This window comes from Hypanus sabinus, chromosome 17, assembly GCF_030144855.1.
Source record: "Hypanus sabinus isolate sHypSab1 chromosome 17, sHypSab1.hap1, whole genome shotgun sequence".
Taxonomy (NCBI): Eukaryota; Metazoa; Chordata; class Chondrichthyes; order Myliobatiformes; family Dasyatidae; genus Hypanus; species Hypanus sabinus.
In genome coordinates, this window is record NC_082722.1 from 30171919 (window position 1) to 30196718 (window position 24800).

General features: G+C 43.4%; 2 protein-coding genes and 1 long non-coding RNA gene across 5 annotated transcripts in view; 1 reads left to right on the plus strand and 2 right to left on the minus strand.

The window, feature by feature from the left end:
• ripor1 (RHO family interacting cell polarization regulator 1) overlaps nt 1-24800 on the minus strand; it is a 282610-nt gene that overhangs the window by 239745 nt on the left and 18065 nt on the right. The gene's annotated exons all lie outside the window — the stretch shown is intronic.
• The window catches only part of LOC132406793 (inactive serine/threonine-protein kinase VRK3-like), a 130405-nt gene that overhangs the window by 31366 nt on the left and 74239 nt on the right, over nt 1-24800 (minus strand). The window lies entirely within an intron of this gene.
• Nucleotides 1-24800, plus strand: part of LOC132406795 (uncharacterized) — a 72082-nt gene that overhangs the window by 2857 nt on the left and 44425 nt on the right. The window contains exons 2-3 of the long non-coding RNA XR_009516241.1: nt 5169-5769; nt 8663-8683. This is a non-coding gene — a long non-coding RNA (uncharacterized LOC132406795). The remainder of the gene's footprint in view (nt 1-5168; nt 5770-8662; nt 8684-24800) is intronic.

The following is a 24800-nucleotide window of genomic DNA, read 5'->3' on the forward strand; positions in this document are numbered from 1 at the left end:
TATCCTTTGATGCCCTGGCTAATCAACAACCTATCTATCTCTGCCTTAAATGCACCCAGTGACTTGGCCTCCACAGCCGCTCATGTAAACAAATTCCACAGATTTACCACCCTCTGACTAAAGTAATTCCTCTGTATCTCAGTTCTAAAAGGATGTCCTTCAATCCTGAAGTCGTGCCCTCTTGTCCTCGAATCCCCAACATGGGAAATAACCTAGCCATATCTAATCTGTTCAGGCCTTTTAACATTTGGAATGTTTTTATGAAATCACCCCTCATTCTCCTGAACTCCAGGGAATACAGCCCAAGAGCTGCCAGACGTTCCTCATACAGTAACCCTTTCATTCCTGGAATCATTCTTGTGAATCTTCTCTGAACCCTCTCCAATGTCAGTATATCCTTTCTAAAATAAGGAGCCCAAAACTGCACACAATACTCCAAGTGTGGTCTCACGAATGCCTTATACAGCTTCAACATCACATCCCTGCTCTTATATTCTATACCTCCAGAAATTCATTGCATTTCCCGGCTTCACAATTGACTTGGGTCAACCTTTAGGGCATCTTGCACAAGAACTCAAGCCTCTTTGCATCTCTGCATTTTGAATTCTCTCCCCATCTAAATAATAGTCTGTCTGTTTATTTCTTCCACCAAAGTGCATGACCATACACTTTCCAACATTGCATTTCATTTGCCACTTCTTTAGCCACTACCCACTCCTCCACCAATCTTCATATTATCAGCTAATTTAGCCACAAATCCATCAATACCATAGTCCAAATCATTGACGTACATTGCAAAAAGCAGCAATCCAAACACCAACCCCTGTGGAACTCTACTGGTAATCAGCAGCCAGCCAGAATTGGATCTCTTTATTCCCACTCTCTGCTTTCTGCCGACCACCCAATGCTCTACCTATGTTAGTAACTTCCCTGTAATTCCATGGGCTCTTACTAAGCAGCTTCATGTGTTGCACCTTATCAAAGGCCTTCTGAAAATCCAAGTACACCACGTTTACTGCTCTCCTTTGTCTACCCTGCTTGTAATTTCCTCAAAGAATTTCAGTAGGTTTGTCAGGAAGGATTTTCCTTTCAGGAAACCATGCTGGCTTTGGCCTATCTTGCCGTGTGCCTCCAGGTATTCCGTAATCTCATCCCTAACAGCTTCCCAACCACCGATGACTGGCTAACAGGCCTATAGTTTCATTTCTGCTGCTTCCCACCCTTCTTAAAAAGTGGAGTAACATTTGCAAATTTCCAGTCATCCGGTACAATGCCAGAATTTATCAGTTCTTGAAAGATCATCGTTAATGCCTCCTCAATCTCTCCAGCTACTCCCTTCAGAACCCAAGGGTGCATTCCGTCAGGTCCAGGAGATTTATCCACCCTCAGACCATTAAGCTTCCTGAGCACCTTCTCAGTCGTAATTTTCACTGCACAAACCTCACTTCCCTGACACTGCTGAATGCCCGGTACACTGCAGACGTCTTCCACTGTGAAGACTGATGCAAAAGACGCATTCAGTTCCTCTGCCTTCTCTGCGTCTCTCATTACAATATCTCCAGCGTCACTTTGTATTGGTCCTATATCTACCCTCGACTCTCTTTTACCCTTAAAAAAAGCTTTTAGTATCTTCTTTGATATTGGTCGCCAGCTTCCTTTCATAATTCATCTTTTCCTTCCTAATGACCTTCTTAGTTTCCTTCTGCAAGTTTTTAAAAGCTTCCCAATTCTCTATCTTCCCACAAGCTGTGGCTTCCTTGAATACCCTCTCTTTTGCTTGTACTTTGGCTCTAACTTCACTTGTCAGGCACAATAGTGTCCTTCTTCCTTCAGAAAACTTCTTATTTGGAATAATCTGTCTTGCACTCCTTGTAACACTCCTAACTTCTAATTTATTTATTGCCATTAGTGTGTAATTCCTCTAAAACAGTGTCTCGACCCATTATAGTACTGGTTGCAATAATGATTGCAAATCTTTCGTACTGAAGTCCATGTCATAACAACAACCACTTATTCAATGTCAGCAAGACCAAGGAGCCGCTTCTAGACTTCAGGAGAAGGAAACCAGAGGTCCATAAGCCAGTCCTCATCATCAAAGAATCTGAGGTGGAGAGAGTTAGCAATTTTAAATTCCAAGATGTTAGTAGTTTGGAGAACCTGTCCTGGGTCCAGCACACACGTGTAATTATGAAGAAAGCAGGAAAGTGTCTTTACTTCCTTAGGAGTTTGCAGAGATTCGGAATGACATCTGAAACTATGATAAACTTCTGTAGATGTGTAGTGGAGAGTATATTGACTGGCTGCATCACAGCCTGGTATGGAAACACCAATGTCCTTGAATGGAAAAAGTAGTGGATATGCCCAGCCCATCGTGGGTAAAGACCTCCTCACCATTGGGCACATCTACATGAAATGCTGTCCCAGGAAAGCAGCATCCATCATCAGAGACCCCCCCCCCCCCCCACCACCCAGGACATGCTCTCTTCTCTCTGCTGCCACCAGGAAGGTGGTCCAGGAGCCTCAGGACTCACACCACCAGGTTCAGGAACAGTTACTACCCCTCAACGATCAGGCTCTTGAACCAAAGGGGATAACTTGACTCAACTTTACTTATCCCATCATTGAAATGTTCCCACAACCAATGGATTCACTTTCAAGGTCTCTTCACCTCACATTCTCAATATTTATTGCTTGCCTGCTTGTTTGTTTGTTTGTTTGTTTATTTATTAATTAATTACGTATTACTGTTGTAAAATTTACAGTCTTCTGCACTCCGGTTGAACGTCCAAGTTGGGTGGTCTTTCATTGATTCTGTAATGTTTGTTATTCTACAGATTTATTGAGCATACTCACAACAAAATGACACCTGGGTTGTATATGGTGATATACATGTACTTTGATAATACAATTTGCTTTGAACTTTGCTATTTAAAAAAAAATCTGCCCATCCAAAACATAGACCAGGCTTCATGAAGTCAGTGAGACAGAATCAGATATCTGCAACTTGCTTTGAGCAATTCACTGTCAAGTAAGTTAATGAGATAGCAGCAAAATAATTTGCAACAGCTGCGGCAACAATAGTTCAAAGTAAATTTATTATTAAAGTACATTTGTCACCATATTCAAGCCCAAGAGTAATTTTCTTGCAGCATATTCAATAAATCCATAATAAAATAATAACTGTAATTGAATCAATGGAAGACCACACCAATTGACAGACATACTTAATTGATCCCGAGGGAAATTGGGTTTCGTTACAGTCGCACCAACCAAGAATAGTGTAGAAATATAGCAATATAAAACAATAAATAATTAAATAATAATAAGTTAATCATGCCAAGTGGAAATAAGTCCAGGACCAGCCTATTGGCTAAGGGTGTCTGACACTCTGAGGGAGGAGATGTAACGTTTGATGGCCACAGGCAGGAATGACTTCCTATGACGCTCAGTGTTACATCTCGGTGGAATGAGTCTCTGGCTGAATGTATTCCTGTGCCTAACCAGTACATTATGAAGTGGATGGGAGACGTTATCCAAGATGGCATGCAACTTGGACAGCATCCTCTTTTCAGACACCACTGTCAGAGAGTCCAGTTCCACCCCCACAACATCACTGGCCTTACGGATGAGTTTGTTGATTCTGTTGGTGTCTGCTACCCTCAGCCTGCTGCCCCAGCACACAACAGCAAACATGATAGCACTGGCCACCATAGACTCGTAGAACATCCTCAGCATCATCCGGCAGATGTTAAAGGGCCCCAGTCTCCTCAGGAAATAGAGATAGCTCTGACCCTTCTTGTATTCAGCCTGTGTTCTTTGACCAGTCCAGTTTATTGTCAATTCGTATCCCCAGGTATTTGTAATCCTCCACCATGTCCACACTGACCCCTCGGATGGAAACAGGGGTCACCGGTGCCTTAGCCCTCCTCAGGTCCACCACCAGCTCCTTAATCTTTTTCACATTAAGCTGCAGATGATTCTGCTCGTACCAGGTGACTAAGTTTCCCACTGTAGCCCTGTACTCCACCTCATCTCCCTTGCTGATGCATCCAACTATGGCAGAGTCATCAGAAAACTTCTGAAGATGGCAAGACTCTGTGTTGTAGTTGAAGTCCGAGGTGTCGATGGTGAAGGGAAAGGGAGACAGGACAGTCCCCTGTGGAGCCCCAGTGCTGCTGACCACTCTGTCTGACGCAGTGTTGTAAGCGCACGTTCTATGGTCTGCCAGTCAGATAATCAATAATCCATGACAGCAGGGAAGCATCCACCTGCATCACTGTCAGCTTCTCACCCAGCAGAGCAGGGCAGATGGTGTTGAGCGCACTGGAGAAGTCAAAAAACATGACCCTCACAGTGCTCGCCGGCTTGTCCAGGTGGGCGTAGACACGGTTCAGCAAGTAGATGATGGCATCCTCAACTCCTAGTCGGGGCTGGTAGGCAAACTGGAGGGATCTGAGTGTGGCCTAACCATAGGCCGGAGCTGCTCTAGATCAAGTCTCTCCAGGGTCTTCATGATGTGGGAGGCCAATGCCATCGGTCTGTAGTCATTGGAGCCGCTGGGGCACGGCGTCTTCGGTACAGGAACGAGGCAGGACGTCTTCCAGCAACCCTCTGGAGACTCAGGCTCAGGTTGAAGACATGGTGAAGTACTCCACATAGCTGGGGGGCACAGGCTTTGAGCACCTTGGGGCTGACACCATCCGGGCCTGCAGCCTTACTTGGGTGGAGACGTTTCAGCTGTCTTCTCACCTGTTCAGCTGTGAAGCCCACCATGGAGGTTTCAGGTGGGGGAGAGGTGTAGTCACGAAAGTAGGGTGGGAGGCTGTGAGGAGGGGAGTGTGGAGTATGTGTTGGTTGGGGGCCGACAACAGATGAATCATGTGGGAGATGGGCAGGGGCCACAGTGTCAAATCTATTGGGCATCAAGCAGGGTGCAAAATACAAAAATAAGTTTATTGCTTATTGAACGTGACATGAAGTCTTTGAAAGAGAGTCCAAAGGTCGTGGGATCATTTTGGTGATGGGGTAAATGAAGTATTCCCCTTTGGTTCAACAGCCTGACAGTTGAGGAGTACTAACTGTTCTTGAACCTGTAGGTGTTGCATGGGGTGTTCGGTTCTCTCATAGTGTACTTGCTGAATGTGCACTTCAACTTTGTATATCCACAGATTTTGCCTGCAGGAACGGAGTAGGCCATTCAGACCCCCTTGCCTGGTCCACCATTTGACAAGATCTTGGCTGACTGAACTGCAACTCTACTCCTGCCAACTCTCGTTAGAATCTTGCTTCATCAAGTGGACCCCCCCACTGCCTTAAAAATATTCTAAGACTTTGCTTCCACCACCCTTTGAGGAGGGGAGTCGCGGTCTCAGGAAGACATTTGCCTCACATCTATCCTAAATGGATAACCCTCGTATTTATTTTAGTGACACTGAGGCCCTTTGTTGGTCGGGGTTGACCATGGACATTGCATCCTAGCTGTCTCTGTAAGCTGCCTAAGCCAGGATAGTACGATATGGTAACTCCTGCGATGCCACTGCTTCAAATTGTATCAGTCTCAGCCGTTCTTTTGGATTCATCAGCTGTGCGGAGAGGGAGAGCCTGCTACAGGGTAGAGCTCTGTGGCATCAGATCCTCTGACGAGACCTTGAACATGGTCACGCCCATCGACTTGGGGACAATCCCGTAACCACACCTCGGCTTCCTGTGACCACCTCTTCGTTGTCCTTACCTCTTACGCCTTGCTTTTATGTCCATGCAGAAATACAGGTAGGAGGACGACAGCCAGACGGCCAGTTTCCCTGAAATCTGTTCGAGGGATGGAACAATCGGCAATCTTGATAGTATTGTAATAGCGGTAGAGTGTGTGTTGGGTCCTCTGGTGCTTCAGGGGAAGTGCCTGATGGTAGCTGGGCAAAGTTTTCTTCAAGCTAGCCAATGCACTAGCATAATGAAATAGATCAGTATTATACATAACATTGCAGATCTGCTATCAATAATGCCCTAACTGAATCAAAAGTTCCGCACTTCTGTTACACATACAAAATGCTGGAGGAACTCAGCAGGTTAGATAGCTTCTATGGAAATAAATAAACAACCAATGTTTTGGGTCGAGACCCTTCTTCAGGACTAAAAAGGAGGGAGGAAGATGCCAGAATAGAAAGGTGGGGAGGGGAAGGAGGATTGCTAGAAGGTGATAGGTGAAGCCAGGTGGGTGGGAAAGGTAAAGGGCTGAAGAAGAAGGAATATGATAGGAGAGGAGAGTGGACCATAGGAGAAAGGGAAGGACGAGGTGACAGATAGGTGAGAACAGGTAAGAGGTCAGAGTGGGAAAAAGAAGAAGGAGAAAGGGAGAGGGAATCAGTTTTTGTATTCAGTTCCACAAGACTTTCTGTTAGCTTTGCTGATGACCTGCAGCACCTACATATTAGGCTCTGGGAAATTATACATAACACCCACATTCCTCTGCACCATTCAGATAGTGATGGCAAAATGAACAACTGCACAAGCTCAGTTCCAAAGTTTAACCTGATATTTGTGCTCCACTCCAATGCAGCATGGTACCAAGCACGAGTACACATGTGAAGATGATGGTTTCAACATTGTTCTGCACTGTCATGACTGAGATCGCAATCACAAACAGAGTTCCCCAACCTGCACCCCAGGTCTCACAATCGGCTGGTTTAGTTTTGCATTGGCACAGTGCAAGAAAGAAAAGCCTTTCATTGTGAAAGACTCGGCCTTGCACGCAATGGCAGTCCTCAAGATACTCACTGGTTCATTGTGCACTGCCCCAATGATCTTCCTGAACCAATATCGTTTACATTCCAGGCCTACCCCATGCAACTGCTTGTGAATCTAACAGGGCTCTTAACAAGCACATTTTGAGTACAGATTTTGTTTTTGGAGTGTCGTTCCCACATCATCTGTAATGGAGCATGGAAATTTGACCATAACAGGTTCAAGACAGTTTTGAAAGATATTAACCTCACATAATACAAGCACATGAAAGGCACTACAGAAATGTACTGCATCTTTCGAGGACCCAATTCCACAAACAGGGCAGTACAGTAGTGTGGGTAGCACAACACTTTACAGTACCAGCAACCCAGGTTCAAATCCAGCTGCAGCCTGTAAGGAGTTTCTACGTTCTCCCCATGACTGTGTGGGGCTCCTTTGGGTGCTCTGGTTTCCTCCCACAGTCCAAAGACCCACTGGTTTGTAGTAGAATCAAACCCCAAACAGTCCTTCCAGGTGAGGCAACACTTCACATGCGAGTCTGTTGGGGTCAGCTACTGTACCTGGTGTTGCCTCCTGTCTATCGGTCCAACATAGACTGGGAGACCACTTTGCTGAGCACCTACACTCCAGTGGCCAATTCAGTTCTACTTCCCATTCCAACATGTCAGTCCATGGCCTCTACTGCCACAATGAGGCCACATTCAGGCTGGAGGAGCAACACCTTATACTCCGTCTGGATAACCTCAAAGGAACATCAATTTCTCAAATTTCCGGTCATGCCCCCACCCCCACCATTCCTATTTCCCTCTCTCACCTCATCTCCTTACTTGCCCAATACCTCCCTCTGGTGTTCCTCCCCCTTCTGTGGCTTTTTGCCCTCCCCTATCAGATTCCCCCTTCTCCAGCCCTTTACTTCACCCCCGTCCCTCAACTGGTTTCACCTATCACCCAGTATTTCTTCCTCTTCCTCCCTCCTGCCCCCATCATCTTCTTATCTTTTTTCCAGTCCTGATGAAGGGTCTTGGTTCGAAATGTCGACTGTTTACTCTTTTCCATAGATAAGCCTGCTGAGTTCCTCCAGCATTTTGTGTGTTACTGGTCTGCAGGTTAATTGGTCTTTGTAAGCTGTGTTCGAAGGGCTGGAAGGGCTGATTCCGTGCTGTATCTCAATTTAAATAAATAAATGAATAGTAAAATATGCAACAAACCAACAGAAATTGTGGATAAATGGAAGTCACGATCTTTGGCCATCAAGATCCAGGTTAGGGATCAAATGCTTTACTATTTGGCCGTTAAAAATAGACTATTTCCAAAAAAAAAACATTGCTTTTGATTAACTGATTAACCTGATTAACCTGATATTATGCCTCTTAATAAAATAAAAACCAAACAACCAGCACGAAAGTTTAAAAACGTCTAGCTTCTTACTTTCCTCTCACAGATTATCCTTTTCCCCAAGTTGCAAGATAAACTACAACAAGTATTTCACTGGCAAGAAAGAGCTACCTGGCATAATTATTATATCACCTCTCATATCAGTTCTTAGTTTCCTTTGCTCCAGAGAAAACCAGACCTGTTTATCCAATCTGATTCCTCTTCTAGCTTAATTTTGGCTAAGCTCATTTTAATTCTATTGATGTATTGGCAAAGCAATTTTCCATTTGTGTCTATGAATTGTGAAGTGACAGCTCCACCTGACACAAAACAGCAGCTGTCACATCTTTCATCATGACTTATTCTTACTGTTCTATTGCCATACAGTGAATTTCAGATCAGATTAAAAAGAATATAAAGAGTACTTATAATCTTGTCATCTGGTTTCCACAGTTGCTTTAAAAAGGACTGTGTGCATATGATGCTTTATGATGGTGCCTCACAAGAAAATTATGTACATTGGAATTTTTTTTGGATTTATTTACAGAATGTTGGAACTGTCAGCAAGGTAAGCATTTAATTCCTACTTTCCATTGCCTGTAAGCAGCTGGTGATAAGCCCTCTTTTTTGAACCATGTTATCTTTCTGGTGAAGGTAACCAAATCTGTAGTTTTGGGGAGGGAGTTCCCAAATTCAGAAGCAATGATGCTGGAGGAACAGCAATGTTTTCAAGTCAGTATGGTGTTGTGAGGGCGATATGGAAGGTGTTGATAATCTTTGCTCTTGATACCTTCCGAAGGTTAACAGTTTAGAAGGTAAAGTTGAAGTTGTCTTGATGTGCAGCTGCAGTGCTCTTGGTGGAGAGGAAGACAGAAGGTTAGAAAGATTGGCTGAATTAGTTAACCTGCCAATTGGTGGTGGCCCCCAGGATTCTTGCTTGTGATAATGCAATTGAATGCCAAGAGTGGAAGTCAGATACTGTTGTTATGAACAGTCATTGCCTGGCATCCAAGTATGGAAGATGTTACAGGTCATACATCAGCCCATGTTATATAAAGGCTAGGTCTTGTTACACTCAGGAATGGCCTTGCTTCATCTGCTGTGGAGGTGTAACATTAAACACTGTCCAGTCACCAATGATCAACACCGAATGGAATGAAGCAGCTGGCGATGACTGGACCTGGGACACTCCTTTGAGGAACTCCTGAAGTGATGTGATGTCCAACAACCACATCATGGTGTGAGGAATGACTTGAGCCACCTAAGGGTTTTCCTTTTAATCCCGTTTAATTTCTGTTTTACTAAGACTTCTTGGTGTCGCAAATCAGTCACATTTCTCTCTAGAGGTTAGTTCAAAGACCGGTTCAAATGAGGTCTGAAGCTAGATGGTCTTAGGTGAAACCCAAATTGATCATCAGTGAGCAGGTCACAGCAAGGTAATGGAGAGCACTGGCTTTGACAGCAATTGTGAATATTGCCAGCCTGAGTATATGAAGTGGAAATGCCGAGAAAAGGAATCTTTACAAAGGATCAAATTGGCTAACATTCCCACTGAACCTCCTTCATGCCTTAGGCTGGCTTTTTTGGCAGCTCAGTATATAGAATATAGAACATAGAACAGTACAGGTTCTTTGGTCCATGATGCTGTGCTGATCTTTTAACCCACTTCAAGATTATTCTAACCCCTCTCTCCTACATAGCCCTCCATTTTTCTATCACCCACTTACCAACTCAAAAATTTCTTAAATATTCCAATGTACCTGCTTTTACTACCAAACCTGGCAGAAAGTTCATGCATGTACCACCAACTGTGTAAAACAAAAAACCCTACCTCTAACATCCCCTCTATACTCTCCTCCAATTACCTTAAAATTATGCCCCCTCCAAATAGGTGTTTCTGCTCTGGCAAAGCATCTCTCTTACACACCACTATCAAGTCACTTCTCATCCTCCTTCACTCCAAAGCCCTAGCTCGCTCAACCTATCCTCTCTAATGCCCTCTAATCCAGACAACACCCTGGTAAATCTTTTCTGCACAATCTCAAATGTGTCCACATCCTTCCGATAGTGAGGGGACCAGAAACTGAACACAATTCTCCAAGTGCTGTCAACGGGGTTTTTACGGAGCTGCAACTTTACCTCACTGCTCTAAAGAAGGCTAACACACCATGCACCCATCAACTTTCACGGTAACTTTAAGGGATTTATGGATGTGGACCCCAAGATCCCTTTGTTCTTCCACACTGCCAAGAATCCAACTTTTAACTCTGTACTCTGCCTCCAGGTTTGGCCTGCCAAAAGGCATCACTTCAAACCTTTTCCTGATTGAATTCCATCTGGCACTTCTCAGCCCAGCTCTTCATCCTATCGATGTCCCCTTGTTGGCTATGAAAATCTTCTACACTGTCCACAACACCGCCAACCTTCATACCATCTACAAACCCACTTCCAGTTCCTCGTCCAAGTAATTTTTATAAATCACAAACAGCAAGGATCCCAGAACACCACTGGTCACAGACCTCCAGACAGAACATGCTCCACCCTCTGCCTTCTGTGGGCAAGCCAGTTCTGAATCCACACAGTCATGTTTCCATGCACTTCATGCCTCCTGACTTTCTGAATGAGCCTATCATGGGGAACTCTGTCGAACATCTTACTAAAATCCATATACACCACATTTTCTGCACTACCTTCGTCAATTTGCTTTGTCACTTCCTCAAACAAGCTTGTAAGGCACAATCTGCCTCTCACAAAGTCATGCTGACTTCTTTCTCCAAATGCTCATAAATCTCATCTCTAAAGGTTCCACCCCAAAGTTTTCACACCAATGACTCACTTGTTTATAATTTCCAGGATTATCCCCATTACCTTTCTTGAACAAAGGAATAACATTTGGCACCCTTCAATTATCTGGTAGTACCCTTGTGGCCAGCGATGGCCCAAAGATCTTTGGCAAAGGCACAGCAATCTTTTCTCTCACTTCCAGTAGTAACCTGAGGTACATCCTGTCTGGCCCCAGGGACTTATAAGACCACAAGATATAGAAGCAGAATTAGGCCATTTGGCCCATTGAGTCTGCTCTGCTATTTCATCATGGCTGATCCAATTTTCCTTTCAGCCTCAATTTCCTGCCTTCTCCCTGTATCCATTCATGCCCTGACCAATCAAGGAACTATCAAATTGCCTTAAATATACATAAAGACTTGGCCTCCACAGCTGCCTGTGAAAAATTGGCTTGCCTGCAGAAGGCAGAGGGTCGTGGTGGAGGGAGTACATTCAGATTGGAGGGTTGTGACTAGTGGTGTCCCACAAGGATCTGTTCTGGGACCTCGACTTTTTGTGATTTTAATTAACAACCTGGATGTGGGGGTAGAAGGGTGGGTTGGCAAGTTTGCAGACGACACAAAGGTTGATGGTGTTGTAGTTAGTGTAGAGGATTGTCAAAGATTGCAGAGAGACATTGATTGGATGCAGAAGTGGGCTGAGAAGTGGCAGATGGAGTTCAACCCAGAGAAGTGTGAGGTGGTACACTTTGGAAGGACAAACTCCAAGGCGGAGTACAAAGTAAATGGCAGGATACTTGGTAGTGTGGAGGAGCAGAGGGATCTGGTGGTACATGTCCACAGATCCCTGAAAGTTGCCTCACAGGTAGATAGGGTAGTTAAGAAAACTTATGGGGTGTTAGCTTTCATAAGTCGAGGGATACAGTTTAAGAGTCGCGATGTAATGCTGCAGCTCTATAAAACTCTGGTTAGGCCACACGTGGAGTACTGTGTCCAGTTCTGGTCGCCTCACTATAGGAAGGATGTGGAAGCATTGTAAAGGGTACAGAGGAGATTTACCAGGTTGCTGCCTGGTTTAGAGAGTATGGATTATGATCAGAGATTAAGGGAGCTAGGGCTTTACTCTTTGGAGAGAAGGAAGATGAGAGGAGACATGAAGGAGATGCACAAGACATTAAGAGGAATAGACAGAGTGGACAGCCAGCGCCTCTTCCCCAGGGCACCACTGCTCAGTACAAGAGGACATGGCTTTAAGGTAAGGGGAGGGAAGTTCAAGGGGGATATTAGAGGAAGGTTTTTTACTCAGAGAGTGGTTGGTGCGTGGAATGCACTGCCTGGGTCAGTGGTAGAGGCAGAAACACTAGTGAAATTTAAGAGACTATTAGACAGGTATACGGAGGAATTTAAGGTGGGGGGTTATATGGGAGCAGGGTTTGAGGGTCAGCATAACATTGTAGGCCGAAGGGCCTGTAATGTGCCGTACTATTCAATGTTCTAAAAGATTCACCACTCTCTGGCTAAAGAAATTCCTCCTCATTTCTATTCTAAAAAGGATGCTCCTCTACTCAGAGGCTGTATCCTCTTAACTTAGACCAGGGGTGGGCAAACTTTTTGACTTGAGGGCCACAAAGGGTTCTAAAATTTGACAGGGGGGCCAGACCAGGAGCAGATGGACGGAGTGTTTTGGTAATACACCTCATAAGAGAAAATAAAATATCATGGGATATGTAGAAAACATGTGCTTTAATTTCAATTGAAAATGAACAAATGCATTACAGCAAAATATCTGTCTTTGAAGTCCCATGGTATTTAGCTATTTATTGAAATGACTTTTAAAACACTGAAAATTAAATGAATAAAATACAGCTTTTTTAAATAGTAACAGTTATTATTTTAAAGCACTGAAAATTCTGTTATCCTTCAAGATATTATCATCATCACTCTCCTCCTGACTGTCTTTATTTCAAAAACGGTAGGAGATGCAGGTCTACTTGTCCTGTTCCTTCTTATTCAATTGTCCCCTGTGCCAAAACTCAACAACGACCAGCACAAAGACAGAACAGTGACAGCGCGCCAGTATGCGGAGTGCGTTATTTGATTTGGAGCGCATTTTTTATTTTGAGAACATACGTGCACCTGCGCACTACTCATGTCCATCACTTAACAGAAATGACATGTAACATGTAAGGCTTATTGAAAAAAATATTTTCAAATGCATTTTTTACATAACACAACGAAGAAACTTATTTTTAATTTCAGTGGGAACAGTGTTGTTGGTCTCCCTTTTCAGCCAGCGCATCAAAGTCTGGATTTAGTTTTGTTGTGGCGATTCTCAGGATGGATCTGAGGTGTTGGTCAGTTAACTTGGATCATTGGCTGGCTTTGTTGATGTTCATGACGCTGAACGCCTGTTCACACAAATAGGTCGAGCCGAACAAAGAGTAAAGCGCAAACGCTTTTTGCTGCACCTCAACAAAGGTCAATGTGTAGCGGTGTGCTACATGCAGCGCTAAAATTACGACACGGAGTCGGTAACTGCAGTCGAAGAAAAAAACTTTATTCGAAATCCCCAGCCTCACTTTTAAGCCTCCCTCAACCTGCCCCCCTGCGCAGAGGCTCCAAAGCTCTGTGCTCGCAAATCCCCGCAGGCTATCTCCCTTAGCCGGAACGCTGGCTAATTGTGAGCCGGTTCGGATGTGCCAGGAAATGGGTCGCCACAAATGTATATAGAGTGCGTCATCTATTGGGAAAACGCCAGAATTGCGGGGAAAAAATGTTAACAAGGTTTATTAATATAATTTCATCAAGTTCTGCGGGCCGGATTAAAAAGCTTAACGGGCCGCATATGGCCCGCGGGCCGTAGTTTGCCCATGCCTGTCTTAGACTCTCCCACCATAGGAAACATTATCTCCACATCCACTCTATAAAGGCCCTTCAACATTTGATAGGTATGTCTTAATGTTTTTCAAAAGTTTCAGCATACCCTTTTTCTTAAAGTCAACATGTTCTAGCATACCAACCCATTTTGTGCAGTCCTCACAAACATCAAAGTCCCTCTCCCTGATGAATACTTAAGCAAAGTATTCATTAAGGACCTCCCCTACTTCCTCTGACTCAGGCACACTTCCTCTTTTATCCCTGTTCAATCCTGCTTTTATTAATCATCTCCTGTTCTTCACACATGTGTAGAATGCCTTGGGGTTTTCCTTAGTCCTACTTGCCAAGGCATTCTCATGTTGCTTTTAGCTCTCCTAAATCCCTTCCTAAACTTGCCTTTTATCTTATCTCTGTTGCTGATATTAATAACTTGACTTCTATCTGCTCACCCTCCCCCATATATCAAGTTTCTAACATTTTCCTGACTATTAAGGATAACGTGCAGGGAAGATTAGAGATTAAAATTGCCGGATTGACATAAAGTACCATTCTTTTCATGTTGCTAGGGCGGAATCCTGGAGCTCCCAACAGCACTTTGGGAGTACCACAATGCTGATGGGGGAGGTTTAAGAGGTAGGCTCACCACCGTCTTAAGAAGGGAGAGCACCAAATGCTGGCTATGCCAGGGATGCCAGTGGATCTTTAAAAAAGCTAAGATTTTCACCATTTGGTGAGGTTTTAGCTAAACGTTTAATATTACTGAGAAGCCAGAGTCTGATATAGCATACAGCTGATTTGAGATGGAATATAAGTGGTGGTTCCGGTGTTCACTTTCCTCTCTTAAGCAGACCCATGTCATTTCCATTGGCAAGGTCGCTGTCAGAGATTAAAGTGTAACTGTTCTAACTCAAACAATACTGTCAGCAGCCTGAGAGCTTATAGCTCCTTTTCAATGCACTATAATTGTGCCTTGTTTTCTTTTCTTCCTTCTTTTTATTAAATGTTGTAACTGAACAATACAGCTGATTTCAGATTAAAGCATTGCCATAATAGCTAGCTACTGCATAGTGGGGGTGGTGACAGTTTTTTCCCCTCAGAACGAAACCACCAATACTTACCATCCATCAATGGAAGTGGAAGGTGGGCAGGTTCTATATTGACCAGATGAAACATGACATTGTTTTTTTTGTCCTGACATCAAGTTCAAAATCTATCCCAGAACGACAGAAGATTGATGCCTAGACCCAATTGGACCTAATTAATGTTTTGTGACAGGTGATTGACAGAGTAAAGGATTGAATGAGATGGTATTATGAACAGCAAGCATGATGTAGTAAAACTTTACAGCCGTGTGCTCTGAGCAACCTTCAGGTCAACTTGAGAGAGTGCTGAGCTTTTGGTATCAACAAGGGAAGGTGTTTGGTAATAATCATTCTCCACCTACCAACTTCCACCCCCATCAACTATCAAATGCATCATGCTCCACAGTGTTTTGTACTGGTTAAGTATTAGTGTTTCCTTAGCACAAGGGTCCAACATAGATTAAAAAAGATTCACCTACTTATTGCTTTATCCTTAAGGGTTTCTTGGAAAAAAAACAAGAGCAAGGTTAACAACACACACAAAATGCTGGTGGAACACAGCAGGCTAGGCAGCATCTATAGGGAGAAGCGCTGTCGACGTTTTGGGCCGAGACCCTTCGTCAGGACTAACTGAAAGGAAAGATAGTAAGAGGTTTGAAAGTAGTGGGGGGAGGGGGAAAATGCGAAATGATAGGAGAAGACCGGAGGGGGTCGGATGAAGCTAAGAGCTGGAAAGGTGATGGGCGAAAGTGATACAGAGCTGGAGAAGGGAAAGGATCATGGGATGGGAGGCCTCAGGAGAAAGAAAGGAGTGGGGGGAGCACCAGAGGGAGATGGAGAACAGGCAAACAACTAAATATGTCAGGGATGGGGTAAGACGGGGAGGAGGGGAGCAAGGTTAGTTTTTTTCTGCATCAGGTGCAAGAGGGTTTTCAGGGTGTTTTTTTTGGATAAATTTCCAGCATGTGACCCATGGCATACCAAGGAAATGTCATTGGACTTGCCAAAGTAAGTTGGGATGGGGGTGAGGTTGAAGGGGGTATGTTCACGATTTAAGGTGGAGAATTAAATCTCCTAACTGGAATCCAATTGTGTTTTGGAATCTGGTGTGTGTTCTTGTTAGCTGTTGCCCAAAAGTAATGTGACCAACTTCTGTATCCACCCATCCAAATTTCCCAGTCAAATATCCTATAATGTACATATTGCGAGTCTAGCCCTTCAAGTAAATGCAGAGCCCAGGAAATTCAAAAATATTTTCTTAAATTCAACTGAAGAATTCTCTTCCCAAGTTCAAGTTTAATTGTCATTTAACCATATATGAATATCCATGAAACAGACAAATTAAACAGTGTTACTCTGCGGCCAAGGTGTAAACCACAGAAGACCAAGTCATGCACAGCACAAAGGCACACATAGCAGATATAAGACAGCAGTAACATGGTCACAGAAAAAAAAATCGTCCAAGTCCCCAAGTCCATGAATGTTGCAGCAGTTTGCAATTGAATGCGAGCCAGGAGGGTAGCACCAATTCCAATATGGGCACCACACCATCTCTGGCACTCTGGTGGAGCTCATCGACTCCAATGCCTCTCTCCTGGGTGGCTATGAACAGGTGACACTGTGGTTCAAGGCCTAGTCCTCAGACCAATGCCACACAATTCTCCTGCTCTCCAATAAAACAGCGAATCGGACTTGCCACATTACCAATGTCCAACGTGGTCTTGCAACAAGAAAAGCGAGTAAGATGATCACTTACTGTTAGACTGAGAACTGCCTTCAGACACCAACTCGTCTCTTTCGCAGGCAGCAGTACGATCCACACCAGTTTCACTGCCAGTGAGCAATTTACTGATGGAGTAGATCTGCAGTACTGCAAAAGTTTTAAAATGTCAAACAGGATCTTGCAATCCCAAAAAACTGTTTTAAAAGGACAATAACACCTTGGTTTGCCCCGTACAAATCGCTGCACCTGATCGTGCTGCCAGTTTACTGGAAGGATCTTCCTCGTTACTTGTGAAGTTTCAAGAGGAACGTGAGCTTACTAGAATCATTCCATCTATGTCGTTATGGTAGAGAGAGTAAATTCAATCATCAAGTCACAAAGTTGCTAAAGCACTAGGCAACAAGTAAGATGTGACGTACTCAAATGGTGTTTTCAGGAAAGAAAATGCCCCATGATTTCATTTTTTGACAAAGAAAATCGTTTCCATTTGATGGTGCAGAGTTGTTGACACCAAAACTGAGTACAGGTGGTCAAGTCTGGATAAGCACAGGACAAACAAGCAGAATAAATTCAACATCATAATCATACTTTAATCACATTTACACCCATTTGCAGACCAAATAAATATGACACACAGATCCCAAACTTAGCATTCAGAATACAGCCAAATTAATGCCTGTGGGATACAATCTGCTGTTTGGCAGTGTGCAATAAAGACATTTTGTGGTCCCAAATGATATAAATAAATTCAAAGTCTGGAGATCTCTTGCATTGGGTCAAAATGATTTCACTACAGATCAAAAGGTTCTTCCAAACACTATCCATCCGTTTTAAAAGTACACGCTCCTGGAAAGGAGCCTCACCTACAGGTAGTAGAATGTAGGAACTCAAATAAGTTTTGGGACACTAAATGGCTGGAAGATCACGAACAACATGAACACAAACTTCCATTGTTGCCCTTAGTGACTATAGATCATGTCACAACCACACACAAATAACTACTGGGAATGTAGAATTGGCACTTACGGACTTGTATTATAATAACTGATGATCTGAGTACAAAGTTCAGTCATTTTACTGAAGCTTTCAATATGAAACATACACATGAAAGAGAAACTCCCCAGGTGTCAATATACAACTGAGTTTTTTTTATAAAGATTAATGAATGAGAGGTCTCGATGCTGAATGCACATGGATTTTGTCAAGGGTGGGTCTGATGACCAAGTATATTCTGTTTTTCTTGTCTATTATTTTGGGTGAAACTAACCATTGATGCAGAAGGAGAGAATGTCATCTCTACACAGACCGTCTCTTCTCTTTGCTTTATTTTCTTAAGTCATGAACTTTTTGATTGATAATCAGAACTAGATTTAATGCCACTGGCAAGGGAAAGTCTGCAAATGCTGGAAATCCAAGCAACACACAATGCTGGAGCAACTCAGCAGGCCAGGCAGCATCTACGGAAAAGAATACAATCGACGTTTCGGGCCAAAACCCTTTGGCAGGACTGAAGAAAAATAAAGCTGAGGTGTAAATTTGAAAGGTGGGGGTAGGGGAGAAAGAAACAGCAGGCGATAGGTGAAACTTGGAGGGGGAGGGATGAAGCAAAGAGCTAGGAAGGTGATTGTTGAAAGAGACTGAAGGCCGTGGAAGAAAGGGAGAAAGGGGCTAGGGGGGGCGGGAAGTGCACCAGAGGGAGACAATGGGCGGGCAAGGAGATGACATGAGAGAGGAACAAGGTTATCTCCTTGCCCGCCCATCACCTCCCCTCTGGTGCCCCCCCACCCCTTTCTTTCTTTCCCTCTCTCCCTTCCCCCTACCTTTAAATCTACTCCTCAGCTTTTTTTCTCTCCAGTCCTGCTGAGGAGCCTCGGCCCAAAACGTCGACAGTACTCTTTTCCATAGATGCTGCCTGGCCTGCTGAGTTCCTCCAGCATTTTGTGTGTGTTGCTTAAAGTTACTGGTATATATCATGAAATTTGTTGACTTTGCTGCAGCAGTACAATGCAATACACAATAGGAAAAAAACTGAATCACAGTAAAATACATACATACACACACACACACAGTTAATTAATAGTGCAAAAATATAAATTAGAAAGAACTTCTGAAATAGTGTTCTTCGCTTCAATATCCATTTAGAAATCAGATGGCAGAGGGGAAAAAGCTATTACTGAATCATTGACTGTGCACCTTCAAGTTTCTGTATCTCCTTCTTGATAGTAGCAATGAAAACAAGACATTGCTAGGCGATGAGGACCCTTACTGATGGACGCTGCCTGAGGATCGCTCCCTGATGTTCTGGATACTATGAAGGCAAGTGCCCATGATGGAACTGACCAAGTTTACAATTCTCTGCAGCTTATTTCGATCCTGTGCCCCCCCCCCCCCACTCCCGCCCATATCAGACGATGATGCAACCAATTAGAATGCTCTACACTACATCTGTAGCAATTTATGAGTGAGATACCAAACCTCCTCAAACTCCTAACGAAATATAGCCACTGAATCTGAAGGTCACACGAAGACCTGGTGGGGTAAGAGCAATACTAGTCATCCATAGCACCAGGTGTGGTACCAGTTCCAGACCCTGTGCTTCTACAGATCTGGTTTGTGGAGGTGGGTGGGGGGGGGGGGGGGAGAGTGCTAAAATGAGTGCAAGGTTTCTATACCTGTTTCTGTGAAAGTGCATCAGTGAAATGGACACACACACACACACACACACATACATCACCATGGTCCAAAGTCACCAACTATGCCTTCAGTGTACACTATCTGTACATTGTATGCAAAACATCCCCACAAAATAACAATGTCTATCAGAATGACTGATGATTTAATGAGTTTCTTGACTGACAGACAGACAAACAGACATACTTTATTGATCCCAAGGGAAATTGGGTTTCGTTACAGCTGCACCAACCAAGAATAGTGTAGAAATATAGCAATATAAAACAATAAATAATTTAATAATGTTAATCATGCCAAGTGGAAATAAGTCCAGGACCAGCCTATTGGCTCAGGGTGTCTGACACTCCGAGGGAGGAGTTGTAAAGTTTGATGGCCACAGGCAGGAATGACTTCCTATGACGCTCAGTGTTACATCTCGGTGGAATGAGTCTCTGGCTGAATGTACTCCTGTGTCTAACCAGTACATTATGGAGTAGATGGGAGACATTGTACAAGATGGCATGCAACTTGGACAGCATTCTCTTTTCAGACACCACCGTCAGAGAGTCCAGTTCCACCCCCACAACATCACTGGCCTCACGAATGAGTTTGTTGATTCTGTTGGTGTCCACTTCCCTCAGCCTGCTGCCTCAGCACACAACAGCAAACATGATAGCACTGGCCACCACAGACTCGTAGAACATCCTCAGCATCGTCCGGCAGATGTTAAAGGACCTCAGTCTCCTCAGGAAATAGAGATGGCTCTGACCCTTCCTGTAGACCGCCTCAGTGTTCTTTGACCAGTCCAGTTTATTGTCCATTCGTATCCTCAGGTATTTGTAATCCTAAATGTAATTCTAAGAATTACAAGGATTGTAATTCTTCTTGGGAATATCTGGTCAGAATTAAGATCATGAAGGGAACCAAAAGAGATTGCCTGATAGTATTGTTATATAATGGAAGGAAGCGTTGTGTAACTCTGATCTGAATTTTTAATAACACCTCAGGAAATCTGCTGAAAGATACTCTCAGTCCACCCACAGGCTGTTGGTAATTTCGGGGAACTCTGAAGCACTGCACAATGGAAAAAAAATGTTGTCAATGTTTATTCTGAAAAATAAAACATTTACCCTGAGGCCTGGGGATTTTCACTCTCTTAAGCTTCTTTAAAGTGCAGGGGTGGCAGTGAATCTTGGAGATCTCTCACTATTGCCTTCCCAAAGGCCAGCACAAGGCACCATTAATGTTTCAACTCAATCGATGCATTATAAAATTCAGGGCCCAGCATTCAGCAAACAATTTGTCTGGATTTTATGTATATGTTAACATATATTTATTGCTCATTCACTCCAATATAGGAGACTTGCCAGTTTGAATCCAAAGATTATGGGAATAATATGTTTATCTTTTAATAGTTTGGTTGATTATCAGTTCTACACCTAAGGTATATGTGGATGCATCAGCCAGGGTTAAAAAAAAAATCATAAGATATATACAGAGAAAAAAGATTTAAAATTAGTTACTGGCTGGTCCCGGGTTCTGTTTTTACAGATGATTTTGTCTATAAATTAGAGAATACATAAGATCAATCGCACACAAGACTAAGGAGAACAATTAATAAAAGTGAAAAGAGGGGGAAAACATTTCTGAAAACTTTTTTTTGAATTTAATAATATTATGGGAGCTCATTCATAAGTAAGGGGAGTCCAAAAGCCTGGAGTTCTCTACCTAGTGATTGACTGTATATTACATACAATTGTTTCACTGATTTTTTTAAGGTTTTAATCTGTCATGGGCCAATTTCCATGGGCACTTCCATGTACTTGTACACCAGTTCAGCACACCCTGACTCAGCTGATAATTAGACACATACAAGTGGTTACACAGAGCTTGGTTTCTTGTAAATAAGGAATTGCTTGTTGCTCAAATGAAGATTTCCAGTCCTGCAGTAGCTTTTTGTGACCTTGGGCCAACTCACTGAAGTACTTTCAGAACTGCAGTCACAGCTAGAATACCGGAAACACGACTGCGAATTTCCACAGAGTAAGCTTCCATATATATATATATATAGATGTGATAATTGGAAATGAATATTAGCTGGAATAAGAGGAATAATTCCCCTAGTCTTCTTTATCTTAGTGCAATGGAATGGTAGAATGCCAGCTTCTTTTTGCTTTAGATCTCACAGCTTCATCTTTGTGATTGAACACAATCTCAGTTGACACTCAAGAGCAGCAATGACAAATTACTTAATCGTTGAATAATTGCTTTTTTAATGAACCATTACTCTGGGGCCTTGCCTACCATCGAAGGTAGATGCAATTCACAAAGAAAAGCTGTTCCTGAAGTGTTTTCAGAAACATTACCTAGTTCATTTTCAACAACATTATCTGGTTCATTTTCTTCATGCTACACATTTTTTTAAGAAAAGCTGTCAGTTTACACTGCACTACAAAAATATATCCTTCCTAAAGAAAACAATGAATTGGCTGAAAGGAGTTTTGATACTGGGTATTATGCAAATACAAAACAGCACAAAGTAATAGTAAATTAACACTTTTAAAATAAGCTTTCTGTTTGCCATCAATTTGCTTTTTAGGTACAATTCATAAAACAGATCATTGCTCTCTCTAAACCACTCTTTGTGCCAACATGACCTGCTGAGTGGCAGGGAGAACGGTTGCACCTTGTTAAGACTAAGTCGAGCAAAATGTAACTATAAATTTTGTACTGTGCGAAGATCCACATTGGTACAAGGAACTGAATGCTATTTTAGTCCAAACTTGAGGAAATCTGCAGTTGCTGGAAATTCAAACAACACACACAAAATGCTGGTGGAACACAGCAGGCCAGGCAGCATCTACAGGAAGAAGTTCAGGACTGGCAAAGGGTCTCGGCCTGAAACGTCGACTTTACTTCTTCCTATAGATGCTACCTGGCCTGCTGCGTTCCACCAGCATTTTGTGTGTGTTGCTATTTTAGTCCATATTCTTATTGAGAAACCCATAATCCAATCCCAGAGGTGTAAGAAGAAGAAAGTGTTGCAGCTGCCCCAAGCCTTTTAATCCCTGGCCTTGCCCGGTCAATATACAGCATCTCCCAGCTACATCCAGTCCTGTTGGCCTCTAGCCTCTTCACAGCATCACCTAGATCAACTGGAATCAGGCTGATGTTCATGGCAGGGCCAACTATGTACAGGCAAAGAGGATGCTTTGGGAGATTGCAGTCTGGACCGTGTTGACAGAGCAGAGTGCTCCCAAGGTTGTGCAAGTGGCGAGCGTGGATGGTTTGGTCATCAGAAGCTCTGAATGGGGTTATGGGTGTTAGCCATTTGGGTCTTCCCATGATGAGCAGAGGATGTAGAGGCTTTGGAGGAGGCGCGGAGGAGATTTACCAGGGTATTCATTAGATTGGAGAGAATTAGCTATTTTGGACAGCTTTGGATTGTTTTCGCTGGTACACTGGAAACTCAGGAGCCACCTGTCTGACACGTGTACAATTATGAAGCATAGAAAGAATTGATAGCCAGAGTCTTTTCTCCTAGGGCGGAAGTGGTAAAATAATGGAGGACATTGGATGAAGGTTGGGGCGAGTGAGGTACAGGGAAAACCAAAGATTTTTTAAAAACAGAATGGTTTGTGCTGCCAAGTGAGCTGGTAAAAGATGACATGATAGTAACACTTAAAAGGGATTTAGGCAGACAACATGACTGGCAGGGGATACCTTTCCCCAGTTCCTCAAGGGGAAATCAAGCAAAGCTCTAAGCTACAAATAATCCATTTAGGAATGTGCTGAAGTCATTGGGCTTTGGTTCCAACAACTCTTTCTTTGAATGAAACTATACAGTTCCACAAGGTCTTTGATGGTCGGTTCTTTAATCTTGTCTTCATAACTAGTGTTGAATCAGGAATCCTTTTTGTTCCAAATCAAAGTAATCCATTGCAAAGCCCAAGTAACTGTGATTTCTAACAGCTAGTGGCTGTACTTGATTCTTGACAACATGGCGTTCTATGGCACAGAGCCAGGCCCTCTGGCCCAACTTGTCCATGCTGAACCTTTACCTAACTGACCTCATCTCGAATGCCTGCTTTCGGCCAATATCCTTCAAAATCTTTGCTATCCATTTACCTCCAATTGCTTTGGCAGCTCATACCATTTACTTACCATCCTGTGTGGAAAATTTGCCTTTCAGATACATTGAATCTTTTCCCTCTCCCCTTAAAGCTCTGGCTTTGAGCTTTAGATCCCCCTACACTGGAAAAAGACATCATTCACCTTATTTATGTCCCTCACTATTTTAAATACCTCCGATTACCTTCCAGTCTTTGGCACCCTGGGGGGGGGGGAAGTCCTCAGCCTTCTAATCTCTCCCTATAACATAAGCCCTCCATCCTTGAGGATCTGTTTTTGCACCCTTCCCATCTTACTGCCATGCTTCTTACGGCAAGGTGACCAGAATTGACCATAGTATACTCCAGAGCAACACACACACACACACACAAAATGGAGGCAATCATCAAATCAGGCAGCATAAAAGAAGGGGAATAAGAAAATAACATTAGAAATAGGAGCAGGAGTATGCCAACTGGCCCATCGAGCCTGCCCCACCATTCAATAAGATCATGGACGATCTATCCATAAACTCAGCTCAATCCACCTGCCTTTTCCCCATAACCCTTAATTCCCCTATTATGTAAAAATCTATCTTAAATATATTTAGTGAAGAAGCCTCAACTGCTTCCCTGAGCAGAGAATTCCACAGATTCACCATTCTCCGGGGAAAACAGTTTCTCCTCATCTCCATCCTAAATCTTCTCCCCTGAATCTTGAGGCAATGTCCCCTAGCTCTAGTCTCACCTACTAATGGAAACAACTTTCCTACTTCTATCTTATCTAGCCCTTTCAAAATTTTGTATGTTTCTATAAGATCCCCTCTCATTTTTCTGAATTCCAAAGAGTATAGACCCAGGTGACTCAACCTCTCCTCACAGGTTAACCCCTTCATCTCTGGAATCAACCTGGTGAACCTCCTCTGCACTGCCTCCAAAGCTAGTATATCCTTTCCTCAAGTATGGAGACCAGAACTGCACACAGTACTCCAGGTGCAGCCTCACCAGTACCCTGTTTAGTTGCAGCATGACCTCCCTGCTCTTGAATTCAATCCCTCTAGCAATGAACGCCAACATTCTGTTTGCCTCCTTAATAGCCTGTTGCACCTGCAAGCCAATTTTTTGCAATTCATGAACAAGCACTCCAAAGTCCCTCTGCACAACAGCATGCTGCAATCTTTCACCATTTAAATAATAATCTGCTCTTCTATTATTCCTTCCAAGGTGGATGATCTCACATTTACCAACGTTGTATTCTATCTGCCAGACCTTGGCCCACTCACTTAACCTATCTATATCCTTCTGTAGACTCTCCACATCCTCTGTCCAATTTGCTTTTCCACTCAGTTTAGTGTCATCAGCAAATTTTGCTACGCTACACTCAGTCCCCTCTTCCAAATCATCAATGTAAATGGTAAACAGCTGCGGGCCCAGCACCGAC